The sequence below is a fragment of the Passer domesticus genome, chromosome 1, assembly GCF_036417665.1.
Source record: "Passer domesticus isolate bPasDom1 chromosome 1, bPasDom1.hap1, whole genome shotgun sequence".
Classification (NCBI taxonomy): domain Eukaryota; kingdom Metazoa; phylum Chordata; class Aves; order Passeriformes; family Passeridae; genus Passer; species Passer domesticus.
In genome coordinates, this window is record NC_087474.1 from 157,708,534 (window position 1) to 157,731,324 (window position 22,791).

Consider the following 22,791-nt stretch of genomic DNA (forward strand, 5'->3'; position numbering starts at 1 on the left):
AATTGTCACACTGGGTACAAAATCCACATGGAAATTGAACTTTAAACACAGGTCCAGCAGCTGAAACAGATGCAGAGATTATAGGGGCAGATGGTCACTGCTTTGCTACCTATTAGAAAAATAATGAAGCTTAATAAATTTATTAGCCCTGCTCTCACCAACAGGTTTTACAATTCATGTCTGTGGCCAGAAAACATGCTGAAACTTGAATAACAAGAGAATTACACCCAAAATTTAAAGGCAGCCTACGAAAAATTTCAAAAATTAATTGTACTACTCTGAGGAGATGAAACAGCAACACAGAAAGCTGAAACACACTTAAAGCAAAGGCAAACAGGACACCACAAAAAACCCAGAGAAAATACTGAATGCCCTACTCTGGTAGAACACAATATTTAAAAATTTAATTTAAAAGATGCTCATCATGCTGTCTGCTTAGGAACAAAACCATCTTACATGTAAGATATGCCTTGAGACAGGTGATGCAGCCAAGGAAACACAGGAACTGCAGGAAGCAAAAAAACCCAACAGCTCCTGCACAGAATCCAAATCAACACACATGGAATGGAGCTTTCATCCATAAGAAAGAGATTTGCAGTGACAATTAATTTGGAAAGTTCCACGAAGATAAATGTTGCATAATTTTTTGTTTGTGTGTGTTTAATTGTTTCCACGCCCTTTTTTTTTATGAAGTCACAGAAGAATTCCTGCTTGCCACTAGGCTATACAATACAACTGCAGCCACAGGAGTAAAGCATTTAAAACTGTGGATTAGAAAATACCATCTTTGGTTTTAATTTTTCTACAGTGACAGAAACATATGTTTAAATTCCATTTTTAATTAACAACTATTGAAATATTTAAGCTACTACAAACACTTTAAAGAGCATTAAAATCTTTTAATTTTTGTGTATTAGGGATGTTTTATCACAGCATTTATTACTTTTGAAGCAGACTCTTTGGTTAAATGTGCCTACACAACAGATGTCAGGAAAATAATGACAAACATAACCCCCCAGAAAAATATGTTATTACTGTTATTATACACACACAGGCAGAAAACAATCACTTACATCTCAGAACTTAAACAGGGAAAAGCTCTGCAGCTAAGACACACACAGAGATTTTGAACTTCGAGAAGATCTGATCATATCCCAGCACTGTCCCCAACCCTGAGCCGCTGTTTCCGCTGTCACCTCTCCCTGCCAGCGCTCACACAGATCCTGTTACTGCACCAGGACCTTCCAAATGGGGCACTGACACCATCAGCACTGCTGCTATATTTAAGTCAAACACTGTGAAGATTTCTTACTTCCATGTTCCACTGCAAATTAGTCCCACAAGTGCATTAACTGAAGAGATGCTGCACCCCTGGGACAAGTTTACTGAACAGCTTCCTGCAACTGCACCTTCTTCTATTACAGTGTAGTGCAAGAGACTGTTTTCTACCATTAATTGACATACATTAGATCTAAAAACAAGCTGGACAGAAGAAATCGAAGCCTGAAGGTTGTATCAGTACACTCAAAAGTGCATATGTGCACTTAGCAGGTTACTTGTATGGTATTACTCAATTATTTCCATCAAGCACGAAGTCCTCTACAGGCTGATGTATCTTAATTTTAGCAAACACCAGCCACTACAGAAATGTCAATTCATAAATGAAATAAATATTTCACAATTCCAAAGATAACAGTAACAATTCTACTCCTTTGTGTATACAGATATCACAACAATAAGTGAAATGCTCGTTACCTTCAAGTGTTCCTACAAGTGTGGAGTCACTTTAGAAATTTTCTCATCATTGAATTTGCGCCATCTCTGCAGCTCACTCTTGTATTTTCTGGATTGAAACCTCTTAGTTTTATTCATAAATATGGTTTTTAATTTAACATCTAACACTGAAAAAAGATGAGTGGATTCTGCCCACACTTTACTAACTTCCTTCACAGAGAGGTAAACTGAGAGCACACACTCAGGTAGCCACTCATTTCAGGTTGCATTTACAAACTTTCCTCCCCTGCTGTGTAAAACTTTCCCCTTTCTGAAGCACACTACAGCATTTCATTCTCTAGAGAGGAGAAACTCAACCAGTGCTGCGATTTGAAGAGGAAAAACCCCAAAGTTAGGGTTTTAATGGTTTGGGACTAAAATGAGAGGCTTGAGGCCATTTTGGAGAGCTGTCCTGTTGGGAAGGATTCCCTCACATCAGGGAGGCCTGGACTGACTTTTCTCCTACAACTCAGTTTCTGAGTGCTTGGAGTGCTGTCACATAAACCATATTTACAGGAGCTGTACAACAGGAACCAATCTTACTTTTTTTATCTGCTCCAAAGTAGTTCTTCAAAGTGAAATCTAAAATGAATCCTATTTCAAGTCCTGCTGCTCCTACTGATCCTTTCAAGGGATCACTCATGTTTTGCATTTATATTCTTAGGTATCTCCCTGTGCTACTTGGCAGGGAGCAAACTGCCAGTTTGAACAGGAAGAAATAAAAATTACTTTCACATTGTATTCTTTATCATACCCAAACTTTTACATACTTTGTAAAGGCTAATCAGTTCTCAGAGAAAACTGATTTTATCCCATGTAGATATTGGGAGGATGGAGCAGATGGCCTCAACAGCTCCTTTCCAAGCAAGGTTTCTGTAATATTGGACACAGATGATTGTAACAGACCAGGAACAAGCTGAAATTACATTAGAGGTGCTACAAAATAAGAAAGATCCTCAGCCAAAGAAAATTTGCCAAGTAAACCAGTTATGCACATGAATTCATGAAAGAACAGAAAGGACAGCAATTTAAAGTAGGAATACTATTATTGCTTCTATATGCACTGAGATGACTTTGGGCACTACAGTCCCCAAACGGGCTTTGTGGACCCCAACACCAATAGTTTTTTTTCTGATTTATGGATGCCATGAGGACCAGATCTCTCTACCACTGTATTTTCTTTTATAAAACTGCATTTTACATTGCAGAGTTTCAATGAACGTTTTCTTAAAAATGGAGCCGCAACTTTAAATCTTCCTTCCAAGAGTAACATCTAATCATCAAAAACAGGAATGTTTTGTGAGCTTCCCATTCCTGCCTCAAGGTAAAATGAGAATATGGCTCAGTGGACAACTCCAGAGGCTCAGACTCTGCCCCATCTGCAGCACTGATTTCTTTCCAGAGCTGTGGTAAGCAGCAGACCACAAGAAATTTAATCCTGTTCTCCTGTAGCAGGAGCTGGCTGACTCCAGCCTAACAGCATTCCCTTGAAATTAATTCAGATATTCAATTCATAAACCAATCTCTCTTTCCAGGGAAAAGTGAAGCAGCACACAAGGAACCACAGACCACAGTCTCCAAGCAGCCAAACAGCACATGTCACTGGACAACAATCCTTGCAACTAGATGAGGAATATCAGACTCAACATAAAATGCAATTTTCCTATTTAGCCACCAAAATAATTTAGGAACACAGATGCATATTCAACTTTTAGCCTGAAGGATGTCGTCTTACAGGCTGGATCCAACCACCTGGAAGTCTCTTTTCCTACATTCTCTGGCAGGCTAAAAAGGATGTTCTTCTGGTCTTTAATGTAACTGAGATCTCATCATCTATGTAAAAATATTTTTCTTTTTTTTTTAAAGAGCAAATAAATAAACACAAAACACAAGTCATTGTTCAAAAAATGTGCTTTGTAAAATCACACTTGTTGAGAAACTCAAGGATTTATCCATGACCATCTGATCTACTGAACAGAGACCTTGGAGACACAATGAATTCATCCTGACAGCACACCTATTAAGGAAAAGCTATTAAAAAGTTTTACAGTATGATTAAAAGATTGTATAAACCACCAGTTGCATTGTTCTATATATGTATTTTTTTTCATCTTCATCATTAAAAGTGCATCTCATTTGTAACCTACACCTAACCTACTTCTAATTTAGCAATCTGCAGGACTGAATGCTAAAAACCTTTTATTATATCATTTCACATTAAGGCAATTTTTAGGGCAATTTTCAATGCAACTCAATAAAATCTTTTCATTTACTAGCTGTGTAGAATGAGAGGCAGATGTGCCCCACTGTAAAGGACCATTTCCCCTAAACATTTTATTATTCTTACAAGTCTTTAAAATGCTCCAGCTGTTTGGCTTTCAGTAGCAGCCCTGATTTGCAAACACCAATACCTGACACAGTACTCAAATGCCAATCATAACAGCACCAAAACCCCCATTTGCTTACTCAGATTAGAGGGTTTTTTCCCCTATTGACATATTTATTGCATTTGCCTTAGGCACAGCAGCAGCTGAATATCCAGCAGCTGAATCTTCATCTGTTACCCTGGGGAGAGATGGAGAGGGCAGAGTTATAGGACAGACACCTCCACCCACAAAACCTGGCAGCAGTTCTTTTGTGCTATAGCCAGATCAGAAGAAATTCAGCATACAAACCACACATCTTGTTTTTACAGCCCTACTTCACAGGAGATCCACGTTGCACTGGAGTCCCTTATTATCTTGGTTTAAATCTTTGCTTCAGCTGTGAGTACCAGCAGTAATGATTTAATGCTCTCATTTCTGTCTGCTGAAAAGGTTAACGAGCAAGCAGCCGACAATGAACCGCTGTGACACCCTGCAACGTGCACAGCCTGTGCTGTGCTTTTGAGAAGTTCTCTTTAACCACTCACTAGTTCTAAGGCAAGCTGCTGCCTCTGAAACACAAAAGCCACACAAAATTTAGCAAGGAAAAATGAGAGAACCAACTGAAATGCTGCACAGAACATGAAGGTTTTTTTCAAATTAAGTGTTTGGTTGATAAAAGAGGTACAAGGACATCTATGGTGTGATGATCACCACATCAGACACACCTCAAGTGTCTTTAAATATGCAAAAGCTTTGTGGTATTACACCAGTACAAACATCAGCTGATTCATCCCATACCTCAGGAACCTTCAGTTCATATCTGCTTCCATAATTTCTCCACTTGTTGTCAGTCTACTGTCACATTCCTCTCACTACCCCACTCTTCTGTATGCACCTGCTTTTCTCTTCCTATTTGAAAACAAAATCAGTATTGAGTTTCCTTAGCTTACAGCATCTACACCAAAAAAATCATTAAACCGTTTCAAATCTCAATTTCCCCTCTCCTACTGATACTCCTCCAAAATCACTCTGCTTATGCTTCTTAAATACCAGTTTCTGAAATTGAAAAAATACAAACCTTGATTAAGACCATCAGAATAATCCACCTGTGTTTTCCTCCATCTCAGCTGAACTCTGTATGCACCTTGACACTTCAAATTCATTTACACCACATCACTGAGCATGACCACCAAGTTATCTAAGAAGCCACCAGGAGCCAAATTTTCAACCAGGCACACTGAACAGTAGGATATTAAATGAAAAGGTTCTGGTGGAAGTTACATTTAAGGAGATTAAGAAGAGCAAGAGAAATCACTCAGTCATTACTCAGGGCAGGTGGGATCAATCTCATTACATACTGAGTTACAGAACATGCAGTATCTAAGCAACTCAGATAAAGAATTTAGTCTCAGTATCTACACAAGTACTATATGCACCTTTTGCCTATGGGGAAGAAATGTTTGGATAGAGAAGAGGATGGAGCAGTTCCCCAATAATTGGTTTTTTAAAGGATCACAAAATGGGTAAGTGAACTCTGCAAGTCTGCAGTCCAAGCTCTTATGGGTCAGCAAAAGTCCTATCAATGGATGCAAAAAACCAAAAAGGATCTCAAAAAATTAAGCAAGTTGCTAAGACAGCAGCTGCACTTCAACACAGGGCTGTGATGTAATGCATCTGGGGAAAAAATTCTGAGCAATACCTCCTTAACCAAGTAACACTTGCACTTTCTCCAGTTCCAACTGCGGGAGGAAGGCTGAGTCACTGTTTTCTCTGAAATCATCAGCTCAAACTGGAGTAGCTGGCCAAAGGCAATAAAACATTGTGTCACATTAGGAAGGGTACTGAAAACATGGCATTTAAACGTATTACTATGCAGAACAAAAAAGCATCAACATGTTGTGTCCAGTTCTGGTCTCTGCACTAGAAGGAGGCAGAGATGTCTACAGCTGGGCAGCTGAAGTGATTGAGGGATGGAGCAGCTGCCAAGGAAGGCCAGATTACCAAATCTGGGCCCGTCTCAGCAGGGAGGATGTGAGGCTCAGGGTGAACATGATCACAGAACAAGTGGAGGGGATGGGGGAAGAAGAGAGGAAAAAAATAGAAAAACAAAAAGGAAATCAATGCAGTGCCACAATTCAACAAATCCTGCCAGTCTCAGCATTAGGGAGCATTTGAGGAAATTACTGGAGATTAGGTTCAAACCAGTATGAGAGTCTTCCCCACAGCTGGCACTGAGCTCCCTGCAATTCCTGCAAGAGCAAAGGGTGCAGAGAGCTGCCACCAGCCACTGGGCCAGGCATACAAACCATGTAAATATCATTTCTTGCTGCCATAGAGGGCCAGTGCTGGGCTGGGCAGTCTTTTGGTCTCATTTAGCAGCATCCCCTGTATCAGCAACACAGTGGCCAGTGACTGTCCCCAGCAGTCTTTGGTCTCATTTAGCAGCATCTCCTGTATCAGCAACACTGTCACATTAGTCACAGTGACTGTCCCCCTGTGCTGGGCACCGGGGAGGCCACACCTCAAATCCTGTGCTCAGATTTGGGCCTCTCATCACAAGACAGACATTGAGGTGCTGGAGTGTGTCCAGAGAAAGGAACAGAGCTGGGGAAGGGGCTGGAGCACAAGTCTGATGGGGAGCAGCTGAGGCAGCTGTGGGGCTCAGCCTGGAGAAAAGGAGGCTCAGGAGGAATCTTGGAATCTTCTCTCTCTCAACAACCCCCTGACAGAAGGTTGGAGGCAGATGGGGGTCAGTCTCTTTCCCAGTAACAAACAATAGGAAAAGGGAAAACAAGTTGTGTTAGGGGAGGTTTAGCCTGGTTAGGAAAAACTCTTTCACAGAAATGGCAGTCAAACACTGGAAGAGCTGCTGGGGACATGGTTGAGTGCTGGCCTTGGCACTGCTGGGTTAACAGCTGGAACTACCAATTTTAGAGGTCTTTTCACACTAAAATGATTTTGTGATTCTCCTGGTCCTGAACTCCTTGTCGTGGCTCTGTGCAGTCACGAGCTTAAACATCACTTATAAGAACATTTACTCAATCAAAACTACTGTTCTAAGAATGTCAGCCACATTACAGGAATATTCTTATCATTTTATATCACAAAAGGAGTGTATTTAAACAAGCCCAGGAAACTTTAAAAGCATTTAAGATGTTTAAGGAGGGACATGTGTGTGCTGGCAGTAGTTCAGATCTATCAGGAGTATCTCCAGCACTATGATCTGCGATCACATAATCCTGATGGAAATATTGTGACGTTTTATGAACATAACAAGTCAGGCCCTCAGGCAGGCTTAGGGAAAGCTGTAGACATGTATTCTATACATGTGCAGCTACCCCCTATTTGTACTACACACACTGTTCTTCCAAGTGATAGCTTTAGTGGATGTTTTTCTTTCAAGAAACATTGTCTTGACATTGCTTGCTATGATTGAAGCTCCCTTGTCATTTTCCGTGAAGGACTTGTGACACACAGTGTGCCACCACAAGTCACCCACGTCTTCAAAAGGTGACAGGATTGTGTAGCTCCTGCACTGAAATACAAATTAGCTCTACATGTCAGTGAAGGCTGGTTTGTGCTTTGGTATGACAGGAACTTAGCACAGAGCACGGAGGTGTTCCAGAATGTAAAATAAATGTGTTTCCAGGTACAGAAATGAGCTGTGCCAAGGGCACAACCAGAAGGGGAAAGAATGAAGAGGAATTACTTCAGGCAAAATATTCAAAAGCTCAAAACAGAGCTGCACATCCCAGACCACAATGTAAGAGAAAACTCTTTTCTTGAGTGCTTTCTTAGAGGGGGTCAAGTGGGAATTTTGTTTTGGTTTTACAGTGGTAACTAGTTAGAAGAATTTAGACTAACTGATTAATGATGTACCAAAAACAAAAAACCCCAAGAACTTCTTTTTCAGACTATTAAAACAGTATTTTGCAAGTTTTGGGTGGTTTTTTTGTTAAAACACAAATTCTTAGAAAGTTGGGCGAGTCACTTCCTTTCATGTTTCACCACTGTAAAATTATGCTGTTTCCATGGTTCTGGCCCACACACGGATTCCATTGTTACAGCAGTTTTTCAGGAGCTGGAATTAAAGTTTTACATTTTTTTTATTTGAAGTTACAGATGGGTGAAATAAGGTTGAAAATAATTGATGCAGCCAGCACAGAGTGGGAGAAAATATTTAAGAGTTTTCCAGTAAAGAACACACATGAAGGATTTTGTCAGAAGTTTAACAGAAGATACCACCTTTGCACACACATTGTTATTACCTAAAACAAAACAACAACAAAAAAAACCCAAAAAAACCCAAACCAACAACAAACCCCAAAACCACAAAACAAAAAACAAATAAAAAAAAACAAAACAAAACAAAACAAAACACAACAACACAAAAAAGGGTGGGGGGTCTTAACACTTCCATCCATGAAAAGACAGACATAGTGCCTAAGAAATGACATAAATGACATGGTTTACTGCTCACAATGGGATTACTCCAAAGTGTTCACAGTGAGTTTGACAGCAGCTACACAAGTTTTGCTCTGTACACAAACCTGCCTCAAGAAATAAGATGAAATTTATTTGTAATGAGAATACCGGGGTTTTCTTAGCCAAGTGTGACACCCTGGATGGAGAAAGAATTTGCTTCAGCTGGATCTTGTTCTCAAAGTGAAGCACAACATCCCTTCAAAATAAATGGTTGTTTACAGCCAGAGCTACAGAGGCTGAAATCAGTTCTGCAGTGAAGACATGACAATTTTGGATCTTAACCATATAAGAAATGAGAGAACTAAGGACACTCACTGTGATGGAAAAAGTCCAGTAAATTCACCATTGTATGCATGGGAACAACTTCTTTAATGTCATCTGGGTGCTTCCACAAATCTTACCAGATTACACCCAAATCCTCCCAGACTACAACACTTCCAACTACCATAGTGTTTGGAGACACAACATGCTGCCAAGCGTCATTCTGCTAGAGGAGGTTTCATTAAAAAGTCAAAAAATATTTCCAAAACCTTTGGATTAAAAAGGATCATTGACTCAAGAAGCATCTAGGTCAAGTAAATTAATTTGTCAAACACCAGGGCATACACAAGGCAATGAGAATTAGCAAGGAGATAAAACCAAATGTTTTTTCTGTCATTTCACAAGAATACACAGTTCTTCATAAGTCAAAAAGACACAGAGCCTACCTAGGAGAGTAAACAGGAGTTTAGGGGCAACAGAAGACAACAAATCAGGAAAAAGCAGAAGAGACATTATTATGAGACAATATATTATGTGCTCATCTAAACTGACAAAATTATCTTTTCTTAATATGTTAGCAGTAGTTGTGTTAGGCTGGTTCCCTCCTCAGACCACAACACTGATGCACCAGCAGAAATAGAGAAAAAACTTTTCCCTAGCTTCTCCTTTGCTTTCTCTGTCTCCCTTTATAAAGTTTCCAGATGGAAAACAGACAGAGAATGACCTAAGCAAAAAAAAGATGAAAAGTGAGGCAGGGAGGAACCATAGGCAGAATTAAAAAAAAAAAACAACCAGGAAAAGAAAAATACACACATACATCAGGACAAAGAAATCCAAAGAGATGACTGACAACACTGAATTATGAAGGTGAAGAGGGGGTAGTGGGGGAACAAGAGTGCAGACAGAAGACCTGCAGCACACAACTTGAGAAAGGCTTTCTTCTCCTAATTGCTTCTGTCGTGTCGCCGTCGGAGAGCGGCTCAAAGTCAGCGGTGCTGGTGTAACGGGAAACCCCAAACACGTTCTCTGCAAGAACCTGAGCAAACAGGGACCCAGCTGGTTTGCCAGAACACAGCACACGTGCAGCTCCCATCTCCCGTTGGCTGCACCTTCCCAGCTCGGCCATTACTCATCTGGGCAAAGGCAACAAGGCAAAGAGTTTGTTCCCAGTTCGGCACCGCGCGAAGTCAAGCGTGTATGATTAATGGATTCTCATTTCCACAAACCCACTGAAAAATTTCAGCTTGGCATCATTAAGATTCTATCAGCCCTGAATTGCAATTTAAGATAGCATTTTTCGCCTTAATCTGCTGCTCTATTTAATCAATTTAATGCACAGTAAAAACTTAATTTGACAAAATTGAAAGCATTATTTCTCCCTGCCTCTGGCATGAAACAGATTAAGACCACCAGAAATACTTGCAGAAAGATTTAAGATTCATTACATATTGGGTGGCAGATAAATATTAGATATGCAATAAACTTTAAGTTTAAAGCTGTGGGTTTTAGTTAATGCTGCAATTACCCCCCAGCAGCTAACCCGAGTCACGCTTCCTACACAAGGCATGACTGTGATTTTTGAAGTCAGATCTCCAAAAATATTAATTTGCACAATGCTGACAAACTCCACAGACAGTAGGGCAGAAGGCACAAGGACATCAAAGACAACTTCTCCTGGGTAGGCTTCAATTTCATCTAGTTAGATTATCCACAGGAGGTGAAAAGACAGTGACAGAAAGCTGCCACATAAATATGTCCGGAGGTCTCTACAGACAGTCTGAAGCTCCAAGATAACTCAAGTTACAGGAGACACATCCACAGTTCAGTCCCAGAGCTGGAGATACCCAAATGGTCCCAGGGCTGGAGCTGATTCTCCCAAGAAACAGCTGCTCTCATCCTATGGCCAGGGCTACAGCACCATGGCACAACTTGTACTGTGAACGGAACACTTCTGCCTTCAGGGCTGTCAAACCGATTTTCCTCATAAATAACTAACAAGCCAATTTTACGGGCAGTGGTGGGGAGAGGAATCCTGCCGGCCTGCTGCTCACAAAGCACACTCATTACTTTCTTAGCTAAGAACCACTAAGTCCCTTAGAAACTCTGACTTGCCTTGTAAGTATTTAAGTAGAGTATTACAAGTTGATTTGAAATGGATTTTAAAGCTATGATTTCGTACCTAGACATAACTTCTTAGAAAAGAAAAATCAAATACAAAATGCATCTACTGTTTAAACAGTCTGAAATGTATTATTCCTGCTGATGTTAAGAAACAATGTTGCTTCACTTGAATATTTCAGTAACAGCTTTTTCCATTTATGTCAAGGGATTACATAGTGTATACACTTGTACAATTACATCTTACTTCAACTTGTTTTGTTGATATATAAAACTTAATACTAATGGTGAATACCTACCCTGCTGATGTGTAACAATTCCTTATCAGCAAAACAAGCCAGCTGGAGCATAAAAGACATCATGATGCAGTCCTTTAAGAATAAACAGAAAAGTGCCACAAATATCCTAATTATATAAGGGTATTTGGTACAGTTCTGTGTAGGCTGGACTCAGTGAATAAATATTTTCTGCACAAAGATAAGAATTCAAGACCACAAAGAAGTGTACAGTATAAATGTGGCTTTTGCTTCAGCAATGAGTGCTGGGAGGCAGGAAAACGTAAATCTTTTGTACCAGAATATAATCCATATGAAAGGACAGCAAGAGTAATAAAGCCTAAACCAAGAAAAACATTGTTAAGCTTTTGAAATTCTTCACTGATACTGCAGTTTATTCCTTGCCCCACCATTTCACAAGAATTAAAATACATCAGCTCACCTCTTTTGTTATTTCAAACAAGGATTCTGAGACTTAATCTCTAAAAGGCTTTTCCATTTCTGATCATTTATTAGGCAAGAAAACAGGGAAGATGAGCAAAAAGAAACCTATCCAGCTTTCTCTGCTTCTGATCCAACTTGGACAGACTCAGATGCCACTGAATCCCACCAGGGTGAGAACAAAGAACTGAACTTGGTCACGATGATCCAGAGCAGACCTGACAGTTGTTTCATGCACTTCTAACCTCAGTAACAGGAAGAAGGTGAACATTTTTTAAAATTACTCTATAATCTAGTTTTCAATTTATCATGTATGAAGTGTCAGGTACCCCAGCAGACTAAATTATTTAGCATACATTGTAACTGTATCTTCTGCCTCACATAATGTGCAGAATACATATGCAGTGATTATTAAAAATTTTAAATTAAAATATTGAAAAAACATTCAGTTTATCAAGGTCTCTAATTCCCCAGTCTTGCCTCTCCAACTTGCTCTTGAACATATCATAAGACTCACCCTGCAAGTTCAAGCTTGAGGTACAAACGAGAAAGAAAATGGTCCAAATTAAAAACCTTATCCAAATTTCCAGTAATTATTAAAAAGACTCATTTTCAATCCCTTCAACATCTAATCAGGTTCAGAATGGATGTGAACCTGAATTTACTTGAATACATTAAAATAATTCTGGCACAAAATCGGGCAGGTACTGCACAAGGATGCCTGTATTTCAGGAGCCTTTGAACACACCTTTTTCACTGATATGGAGAAAGAGAGCAAATTAGAGAACTGCAGTGTGTACTTATGCCAGTGTCAGCTCTGGTACAGTTAATATTTATTTCCTCATCTTGCAAACTAAGCATTTGTGACAGCACAAAGGAATTTCAGGCTGCATATGCAAACAACTTGTCACAGAATTGAAGCTGGAATAACTTCTACTTGTATTTGTCTGCTGAAGCCCCACAGAAGAAGAAATGCACAAGTTCTTAGTAAATGGACACTGAAAGCTCAGAGCAAACCACAGGAAGCTCAAAGGACCAAAAAGAATTATTTTCACCAAAGTGACAGGGATGTTAACTCTGCTGCCACATCAATGCAATGTAACTAAATCCATTTATCTCCCTTTTTCCCAATTCCTGAATCAGAGTAACAAAAGTCATGAGGCCCTAAGGAAACCTATGAAGTGTGTCTCCACAGCCAAGAGAAAAACCACAGAAATCCTCTAGAAGGATTTGGGGTAAACTGGGCAACTCTGACCTCTGTACTCCTCAGGTCCCTGGGGCAGATCTGGCTGGATTAGATCTGTCAGATGCCTAAAGCATTCCCCAGGAACCCAGCAAGGCTGGAATCACAGTGGTTAGGGCTGGAAAGGACCTTTAAACATCACCTAAAATCCAACCTGTCCACCACAAGCAGGGCACCTTTCCCTAGACCAGGTTGCTCCAAGCCCCACCCAACCTGGCCCTGAACACTTCCAGGGATGGGGCAGCCACAGCCACACTCTGCCAGTGCCTCACCACCAACACAATTTTACCTTCTTAAAATAGTATTAAGAAACACCAAACTTAAATTTGAGAAACTCTTCTGAACAGATTAAGAAAGCATTATTTACCACACACCCTTATATTCAACACAATGTTCAGAACACCCCTGAGCAAGGAGAAGGCACCACCAGCATCACTGTGGCCCCTTTATCCAAAGCCAGCACAGCTCTGAACTTCACCTGACCACCCCAACCCTCTCCTTCACAGTGCTCTGGATGGTTCAGTGTTCCAGATATCCCAGGTTCAGGGGACATCCAAGGGGAAATCACAGAATCATCATCTAGGCTGGAAAAGACCTCTGCAACTGATGATCTCAGAGGTCTTTTCCAACCTAAATGATTCCGTGATGCCGGGTGTGAATGCTGCTGTTGGCAGCCTGAAATCAGCTGTTGTTTGAAGCTTCTGCCTCTTGCAGTTGGGTAGGAACCAGTTCATGGCCAAAAATATATGGGGGGGATGATAACAGAGAGATAGCAAGCAGTGCAAGCCTTGTTATTTAGGAAACTGAGGTAACAGCAGACAATATTGTCATTAATAACACAACCACAGAGAGATGTCAGGGGTGCTGACTCACAGTGGTTTTCTCCTGTCCAAGGGAGTTTCTGTGCTAGGAACAAGGACAACATCTGGTCCAAACTACCTGGGACAGAGCACAGACACTAAAAGGCTTAACCCAGTGATGCAGGACTACAATGTACCAGCTAACTCTCATTTAGATCACCTCACAAAAAGCAAAACCAGAAAGGATTTTGGGTATTTCCCACACAGACTTTTCTAACAAAGACATTGTCACATCTGTCTGTAGACATTAGATAATATCAACAGGTTGGTAATTACCTACAGCTCTAAAATTTAAAGCCTAGAAATTAATTAGACACTGTTCCCTAAGTCAAGAAGTGCAGCTTTGAGGTTGGGCAATGACTTTGCCATGACTCAAATCAAAAGCTCTTGCCAAAGCACTTGAATGCAAAGACTGCTCAGTTTCACCTTCCTGAAGTGTCTTACATCCAGAATGCCTATTTCTGAAAAGTCTGGCTTTTGTAGAATTTAATACTAATATCATAAAATTCCAACCACTCCATATCTTCCCCAAAGCACAAAAATACCAAGATATACTGAGAAACAAAGGACTGACTTTATTCTTCCATGACTTAAAGTTCCAGAGGATTTGACTCCCCATTGTCTCCAAACCCTAAAACTACAGTCATTCAAAATGCAAATGTGTTGGGTTTTGCAGTGAGATAAAGAAATACAGACTTTTTTCCACACAACATTTTCAATGATGCTCCCTTTCACACAGATCATGAATGGATACGTTTGTCTCCTTATAAACTGCTGGTGGATGGAGCTACATCTACTGTCCTCAGGCCAACTCTAACATTATTAAGAGCCAAATGAACACAAATCCAAACATTTTTAAGTAGCATAAAATATTAAAAACAACTCATATGGCCTCTGACAGCAGCCACAAAAATTTATTTTTAGGGACAAAATCCTCTCATTCAAGTAAAACATGACAGATGATGAAATTTATTTAATTCGTCTGTATTAAGTTGTGAGACTAAGTGAGCAGAAATCATTTGGGGAACATTTCTGGGCTAGATTTGCAGCCCTGATTAATGCCTAAATACTGATATTTGTGACTGAAAGCTCCAGAAAAATCTAGGTCTTTTGGGGTCTTTGGGAAACTGAATGACACGAGAGGGACAACATCAATGGTAAGAGTGCAGAATTTTCAAAAATTTTACATGCAATTAAAATTACCTTTGTATTAGAAAACTTGTCAGCAGTAGCCAGTTTCTTACTTCATTCTATCCTTATTTTCTTTTCACACTTACAGGCATTTCAAAGAGCAAATTGCACAAAAATCCCAGTTAATATTAAGTTTGTGAGGCTGGTTAAATACAGAACCATGTGTGTAGAACATACAGTAATTTGTAATTCAGATGCCTTGGTCTCAGAACCTCCATGTGTTAGCTTGGAGTTGGAGATCAATTAACCACAACTCATAAGTGTTTTGAAGCTCAAAACCCAGCAATGCACAAATCAATATTTAATTTGCAGTCTGTGTAGGAGTTAAAAATGTATCAGAAGCTATGTACAAAGTATATATTATCAACCACAAAATGAAATAAATTCTAACATGCATTACACCAACAGCCTTAGCAATCAGAGATAAATTTGTCAATGTAATTTCTATTAATGTCTCCTGAATTTAATAAAAATTTGTGATCAACCAGCCCATTTAAGTTACAGATGGTTCCTGTGTATCATTATTTGCATCATCCAAGACTGTATTTTTCTGCCTATTTCTCTTTCTACCAAAAGGAATATCATAGTACTGGAGAGCTTTTCTTCTCCTTGGGCTGTGCACATCCCTGACTCCATCCCTCCTTCAAATTTCTGCATTCCTCAGAAATCTGAGATCCAGTGGGCAGATCAAAACATGTCCTTGCTTCAAAACACATTTTAGGCAATGTTAATGATAGGAGAGAACTGAAATAAGAAAATGCAAATTTACCAGTATTTCCTGAACAGACAGTGTGTGACATCAGTTAGCCCTCAGATCAGCTACACAAAAAACATGGATGTCTTCAAACATGAAAACCAGGATTAACTCAATTGGGCCAATGTGCAGAAATTCTACATTGCTGCCACTTAACAGACCTGAGAAAAATAATAACTCTACCACCCCAAAGCCCGTTGTTCAGTTTCTGTAATCTTCTAGAATTAACTAGAAAAATTTTAGCCCTGAGGCCAAACTTTGTGTCCTTCCTAAAAACTGCTTTTCAAATGTCCACAGGTTGATTTATCTTGAAAAATTAGTTAAAAAAAAAAAAGAGGAAAAATAGGTACATACTAAAACAACAAATTAAAACTCCACCTAACTCAAAATAACACACAAATTGGGTTTTTTTTTCTGACAAAAATATTTCACAGTTCAGATGCAAATTGAGGAATTAATTTTTTTCTTTAAAAATATAAACCAGGTGAGGAATTTGAATGAAGTTACTTTGTAGAGCCATCCAGTTGAGTGCAACACTCCTTCCCCACCTCGGTGCTTCCACACCTTGCCTACTAAAAATTAAGAAATGCAGAACTTACATCAGAAAAGCATTAGATGCCAACAAAAAATTAACTCTGTATTAACATTTCAGTTACATTTTCAATGTGATGCTACCCTGAATGTAACAGTCACAAATTTTCCTTGATCCTTTAGTGGGAGTTTTAGTCAGAAAAGCTAAACTGGCATCTTCTGACCCCTATTTCTCACACTCCTGGTGCACAGATAATGCAGGGATGGCAGCAGCATTCTCTGGACATATGGATATATGAATACAGAGACCATCAGAATATTAAGCAATGTGAATTACTGTTTCCCTTATGTCCTTCTTTCTCCTCTATAGGGAGAGAGGTGCATTAGGTTATGTCTTCAAAGCTAAGTGTTTATTTTCAAAAGTAACACCAAACCACTAATTCCTTATATTAATATTGAGATTCAATGATTTTTATGTTACTCTAACTCTGGATTTATTGTGGAGTTCTTACTTAACCCTTCCCTTCAAAAAGCTGAAGAATAGCTGGGGGAAGTTTCACACCACATATGTTTATACACACACACCCCCAAAGAAATCTTCCAGGTAGCTTTGGCTTGGCTTCTCTTCAGACCTTATCAAGGGGAACACTGTGAACTGAAGCCCAGATTTCACCACCAACACCAAATGTTCTATTCTTCACTGAACACTTACACGACTACAAGAACTCCTGGAGAAAGTGGGCCTTGAATTAAAAACAAAGTCACCAATAAAACTGTTCCAAAAGGATGTAGAAGTGACTGTTCATTTACCACCTTCATTTAGGGCCACTCCTGTTTAGGATTTAGCATAGAGTAGAAGCACAAAGCTCAAACTGGATTCAAATACCTCCTATGCCTAGGAATTTTTTTTTAAGGTATCAAAGAAGGATTCATACAGAGCTCCTAACAAGACACAAAAAGGAGGTGCAAATTAACATCCTGCTTGTTTGAGATTTTTTCCAAACCAAAAATAATTATGCAGAAGCTTCTAAGGTAAATTATTCACCATATTAAGAGTCCAATGCAAATTTATATGGAGAGGGATTTATAAGAGTCAGCATCAGTCACATTAAAGGCATAGAATTACAGCCTGAATTGTTCTGTTCAAAATAACTATGACACAATACAGTTTAGACTACCAGGAATATTACTACTAGCAAAAAACCACAAAAAGACTTTCAGAAATGGAAGGAAGCATAACAGTGATGTATTTTTACTATTAGAAAAAGTCTACCACTCCTTTTGGATATTGGTTTTAACAGAGATCATTTAGAATAAAGGAATGGGCTGAAAGAAGAACTCCATGATTACAGCTGTCCCAATTCCTTTGGACCTTAAAACTCCCTATAATTCTGCCAAGCTTTTACCATCCTCTCCTAAAAGTTCAGCTGAGTAGACTGATCCTGAAAGAGGGAAATGACAACACAGCCACCTGCTTACAATACATACAAAAATAACCTGGAATGCCAAACTTGGAGTCCTGCTGACAACTGTGACTTTTTGTGTGCCCTTTTGCTCTGCACAACCTAAACCCTAAAATAAGAAGTGACCTTTTTTTTTTAATGGGAAACCTGGTTAGCAATTTAAACACTGCACCTTCCACAACACAGCTGGGAGTGGACTGCTAACAATAAACCTTCCCCTTGTTGTTAAAGGGCAGCATTTCAGTGGCACCTGGAACAGCTATTAGCTCCTGCCAGGTGATCAAGGCTCCCTCTTGGTACAGAAGATTTCATCTCCTTTAATGCATTTATTTTCAGGTGCAGTTACAGACTCTTATTGCCTCTCTGTAGTCTTCATCCTCCTTATAAAAAAATGCTGCCCAAGTTGCATTTGTCTGTACTCTTGACAGGGAATTCAAGTTGTGTGCTTTATTTCTTGCCTAGAAAAGAGAGTACTGATACACAGCAACTGGTCAGAAAGAAATAAAATAAATCATATCACTTCTCCTAGTCACCTAGTCTATACTCAAGACAGCAGTATGTGTGGGCAGTACACAAAAGCATAAAAAATAAGCCACTATTTTTGCTAATTCTAGTTATTGAAAATGGATTTCATGAAACTCAAGTGCATGAAAACACTGCCTGACTTAAAAAACTCAATACTTGCAAAAGAAATTGGCATCTAAGGAATTGTGATGCATCAGGAAGACTGATGCAACCTCTCAAAGGAACAGAGAATAACCAAACCAAATTATCCACAGGCATCTAGGCACAAAGGGGAGTCAGGCTGATTTAAAAGGTTTTACACAGGGTGTTCACAGGTAACTGATGTGTCTTAGAAACACATGAGAAGGAAAGGAGCCACATCAGAGGCTTCCAACATCATCCCATGATTTCCTACCAGCTTTAAAACTAGGAAAGAATAACCAAACAAAATGAGATTACGAGCAAGACAGTAATACCAGAGAAAACAGGGAAGGTTTAGTAAATCAAAAGTGAACAGGGACTGTTGGCTCAGTAGGTCAGGGTTTGGTGCTGATAAAACCAAGGTTGTGGGTTTGATCTCCACATGGGACATTCACTTTAGAGTTGGACTCAATGATCCTTGTGGGTTTCTTCAAACTCAGAATATTTTGTGATTCTATCAAGACTACTGACATAAAGGGGAAAATAAATAAAAAAGCAGTATTTTGTTAGTACTTAGTGAACAGGGTGTGCCAAAAATGAGGGAGACAAGTAATGGTTTCACTTTGTACAGCGCTGATAAGAGCTAGGCTAAAACACCAGGCTTGAAATTCCCTGCCTCCCAGGCACTGCTAATTAAACACGTGTCAGGAAGTGCACTTGAGCCCACTTCCCTTCAGAGGAAGTTCTCAGTGAATGTCTGCCAGGAAATAACCCAGATCCTTCCCTTGACACAGCACACACAAACCAACCTTGGCAACCCCTGGACTGGCACTTGCTGGTCCTGCTGTCTATCAAGCTGGCCTTTTTTTCCCCAAAATATTTTATGACATGTCAGTACATTTGTATCCCCTAATGTTCCTTCTCTTGTAAGGACACTCATTACAACCTGCCCCACACTACAATTCAAGATGCTACATCAGTAGCAAAGACTGCCATAAAAGAGAAGAGGAAGCCTAGAAACCTTCACTCAGTTTTTAAGGTAAAAATGAAAGTTTTCAAGACTTGAAAAGATTTGAATCCATCTGGTTTGAATCTTGGAATTCTTATGTTTTCAGAAAATTCTCTTCAGGTTTTCTTCTTACAACACCAAGGTATATTTGGACATGCAAGGTTGATAGGGAGTTGATTCACTAAACTGAAACCTGGACATACTGGAAAGTTAAGAAATCTACCACCTAGCAGTGAGGAGCACATTATCACTGATTAGTTTGTATAAGAATGGTCTTGTTCAGAATACCTTGCTTCTTTTACAAACTTTCCTAGGCCAGCAATAAACATTTTTTTGCATTTCCTACAGTACACAACAGCTAGAGCAGACCTCAACCCATTAACCAAGACAAAGGACCAAAGGCCAATCATACATTACCACCAAGCAAGCCAAGTGTTCTCAAAGAGGCAGAGCTACAAACTTTACCTCGAATAACAACCAGAATATCATTACTGCCATTTAAACAGCCTGAAAGGGAGCAGCAGCAGCACTGCATGGCTATCCCTGGCATCATCAGAATGTGCTGCTCCAGGCCCATCCAAGCTGCATTACAAAGCAGTACTATTTACAGAGTCTGACTGTTTTCTGCTTGGTGTTTCCCTATTCACAATTACAAGAGGGCTAACAACCAAAACAAATATTTTGTTTGGGATACAGAAGACCATTGGCACCTCCAGAGGGGAAACTGAAGCTCTGCTTTATTCTATCTCACAACATATTCCAAGATAATCCAGACAGGCTGAAGTTTTATTGAACTCCATGGAGGGATGAGACAATGCAGGACAATACCCCAAACACTGGAATTTATTTCCCCAAGCCCACTTAGTGCCCTGTAGGAGACAACAGTTGCTCTGGGACAGGAGGAGGAGTAGCAGCTATGCCAAGCAAGGGCCAGGACAGGGCTCAAAAAGGCATCAAGGGTGGTTTGTGTTCCTTACATCCAAGCTCACTGCTCTGAAAAGCCTGGTGGTGCCTGTCAGCACAGACAGAGCACAGAGCCCCTGGAAGGGCCCAGCCTGGGAGAAGAGGATGTTCTGTACTGAACACACACACACGTGCAAGCCCAGCCTCCCTGGAAGAAGCTGAAGTTTATCCTAACCTTGGTGGCAAAGTAAATCTTTCTGCAATGACCCACAAGTCCAGAATAACAAACCAGTCAGGAAGCCCAGCAAAATTCCACTTCCAGAAGCCAGGAGGAGCTATAAGCATGTAGGTGTTCCTGGCAAGGAGCAACATCCATTAATTATCTTTACACTTGAGAACAGAGTGGTTGTTCTTTACACCTTGAAGTGCCAACTGAAATCTTTTGAAACAAATTTTATGTCAAGAGAAAAGCCTGAATGTATTAAAACCAAATTAAATGCATAACATCCAAAATACACAAGAACCCAGGTCTCTGAGATTTCACTAGGGAAGTATTTCTAACCCTAAGAGAAAAAGGGACATTAATTTCTCCATCTGTAACACTGTGTTTTAACAAGTGTTATGCTGGATACATAAACAAGGTTTTTCATCCAATAAATACTAATTTAATTCCACCTGAAATAAAGTGTACAGTTGGAAAGCACCTGAAGTCACTTGCAGTAGAGATACAATCCAGAGAACATCCTTTGGAAGCTGCTCCTTAGGTGCAAGGGCTGGCAGCACCTCCTGGCAATGGCTGACCAGCATGTTTGAAATCACACAATAAGTACATGTAAAATTACACATTTTTATCTACACAATGCCTGCACCAATACCATGCTCAAACACTGGCCTGAGGAGTAAGTCAGAATTATAAAGCTAAACAGAACTGCTGCTCATAATCCCTTCCTATTGCATGATTTGTGTCTTCTGCACTCATTATCTGAGAATCACAGTATTATTTTGGTTGGAAAAGAGCTCTAAGACCATTGAGTCCAAGCACCAACCCAGCACTGCCACCATTAAACCACAACACCAAGTGTTCCATCTACATATTTTTTGAATATTTCCAGGGATGGGGACTCAAGCAGTTCCCTGGGCAGCCTGTTCCAATGCTTAACCATCCTTCTGGTGAAGGCATTTTTTCCTAATACCCAATCTAAATCTCCTCTGGAGCAACTGGAGGTCATTTCCTCTTGTCCTGTCCCTTGTTTCCTGGAGAAACAGCCCAATCCCCACCTGTCTAAAACCTCCTGTCAGGCAGTTGTAGAGGGCAATAAGGCCCCCCAGCCTCCTTTCCTCCAGGCATTCAGGGATTCTGGATGATGTTAGCAGAGTCATTTGGTCAAGTTTCCTGCTTTCTTTCATGGCCTTGATACCTGGTGAGTTAAATACAGAACTGCCAAGTGATTTCTGTGCTGGTCAAATAACAAGACCAATAATTTAACAATTTGAGTGCAAATTTTAAATATTACAACAAAACCAGGCATGTCAGAGCCCAGACCCAAAATTTAAACCTTTCATCCTAAATTCTGTGACTCCATCCAGTACAAATACTAATAAAACCACAGGATGAAGAGGTGAAGGCAGCACTACCACAACACCCTTGAAAACTCCATCCTGTAAGAGGAGGGCTTGAATACTGTCACAAACAGACAAGGGGACTGACAGCAAACACTTGGTTCCACAGAATCACAACCTATGTGATCACATAATGAAAAGACTATCATGGTACAAGTAACAGCTTGACTTTTTGCAACATGAATACAAAAAGTAGCAGTTTATAAAGCAGCTGGATAAGTAAGAGAAGCAGCACATTTTTTGTCACTTCCACTGGAAATGTCTTTGCAGTATTTGCATATACAATATCACTTTCAAAGAGCAAGTAGCACTAATCCCTTCCTCTTACCAAATTCCCAGCCAGAAACTAAAATGAAAATCAGACTTCAATATAAACCTGACAAATCAGAAGTACTTGCAATTTACATTTAAGATTTTTCACTCTTTCCTCTTATTCCACATTATATTTCACAGCCTTGTTATTCACTGGGCTGGTTTTCTATGAAGTCTTATCTAGGCAGGTACTGCAAGATATTTACCTAACAAACTAATAAATACTTTGTTGTCATGGTTTTACCAGGATATGACTCATTGGAACCATGTATTCCAGGGAGCAAATGGCTACAGTTCAGAATTCAAGTGCACTTTTTTGCTTGAGACATCAAGACAGGCAGAGCTGTTCCTTTCAAAAGGTCAAACAAAATTAAAGGAAGCATTATAAACCCCCTGAAATCACAGATCTGATTTGCAGGCCTTTATACATGATAAAATGTTTTGCTCCCACCCCCCTGCCCTTGTTTTCTGAATTTCCCACACTGTTAATTTTCCATGTCCAGGAAATATTTTTCAAGTGCCTGAGTTTCCATCAGAATCA

At 39.8% G+C, this 22,791-nt stretch overlaps 1 protein-coding gene across 3 annotated transcripts in view; it reads right to left on the bottom strand.

The window, feature by feature from the left end:
- The window catches only part of PTK2 (protein tyrosine kinase 2), a 187,792-nt gene that overhangs the window by 148,608 nt on the left and 16,393 nt on the right, over positions 1-22,791 (bottom strand). The window contains exon 1 of one of the 3 annotated variants that reach the window (XM_064398557.1): positions 4,938-4,959. The exons of the other annotated variants lie outside the window; for them this stretch is intronic. The gene's annotated coding sequence lies outside the window, so the exon portion shown is untranslated. Of the gene's footprint in view, positions 1-4,937; positions 4,960-22,791 lie in introns of those variants that run through there. 3 annotated transcript variants of the gene reach the window in all.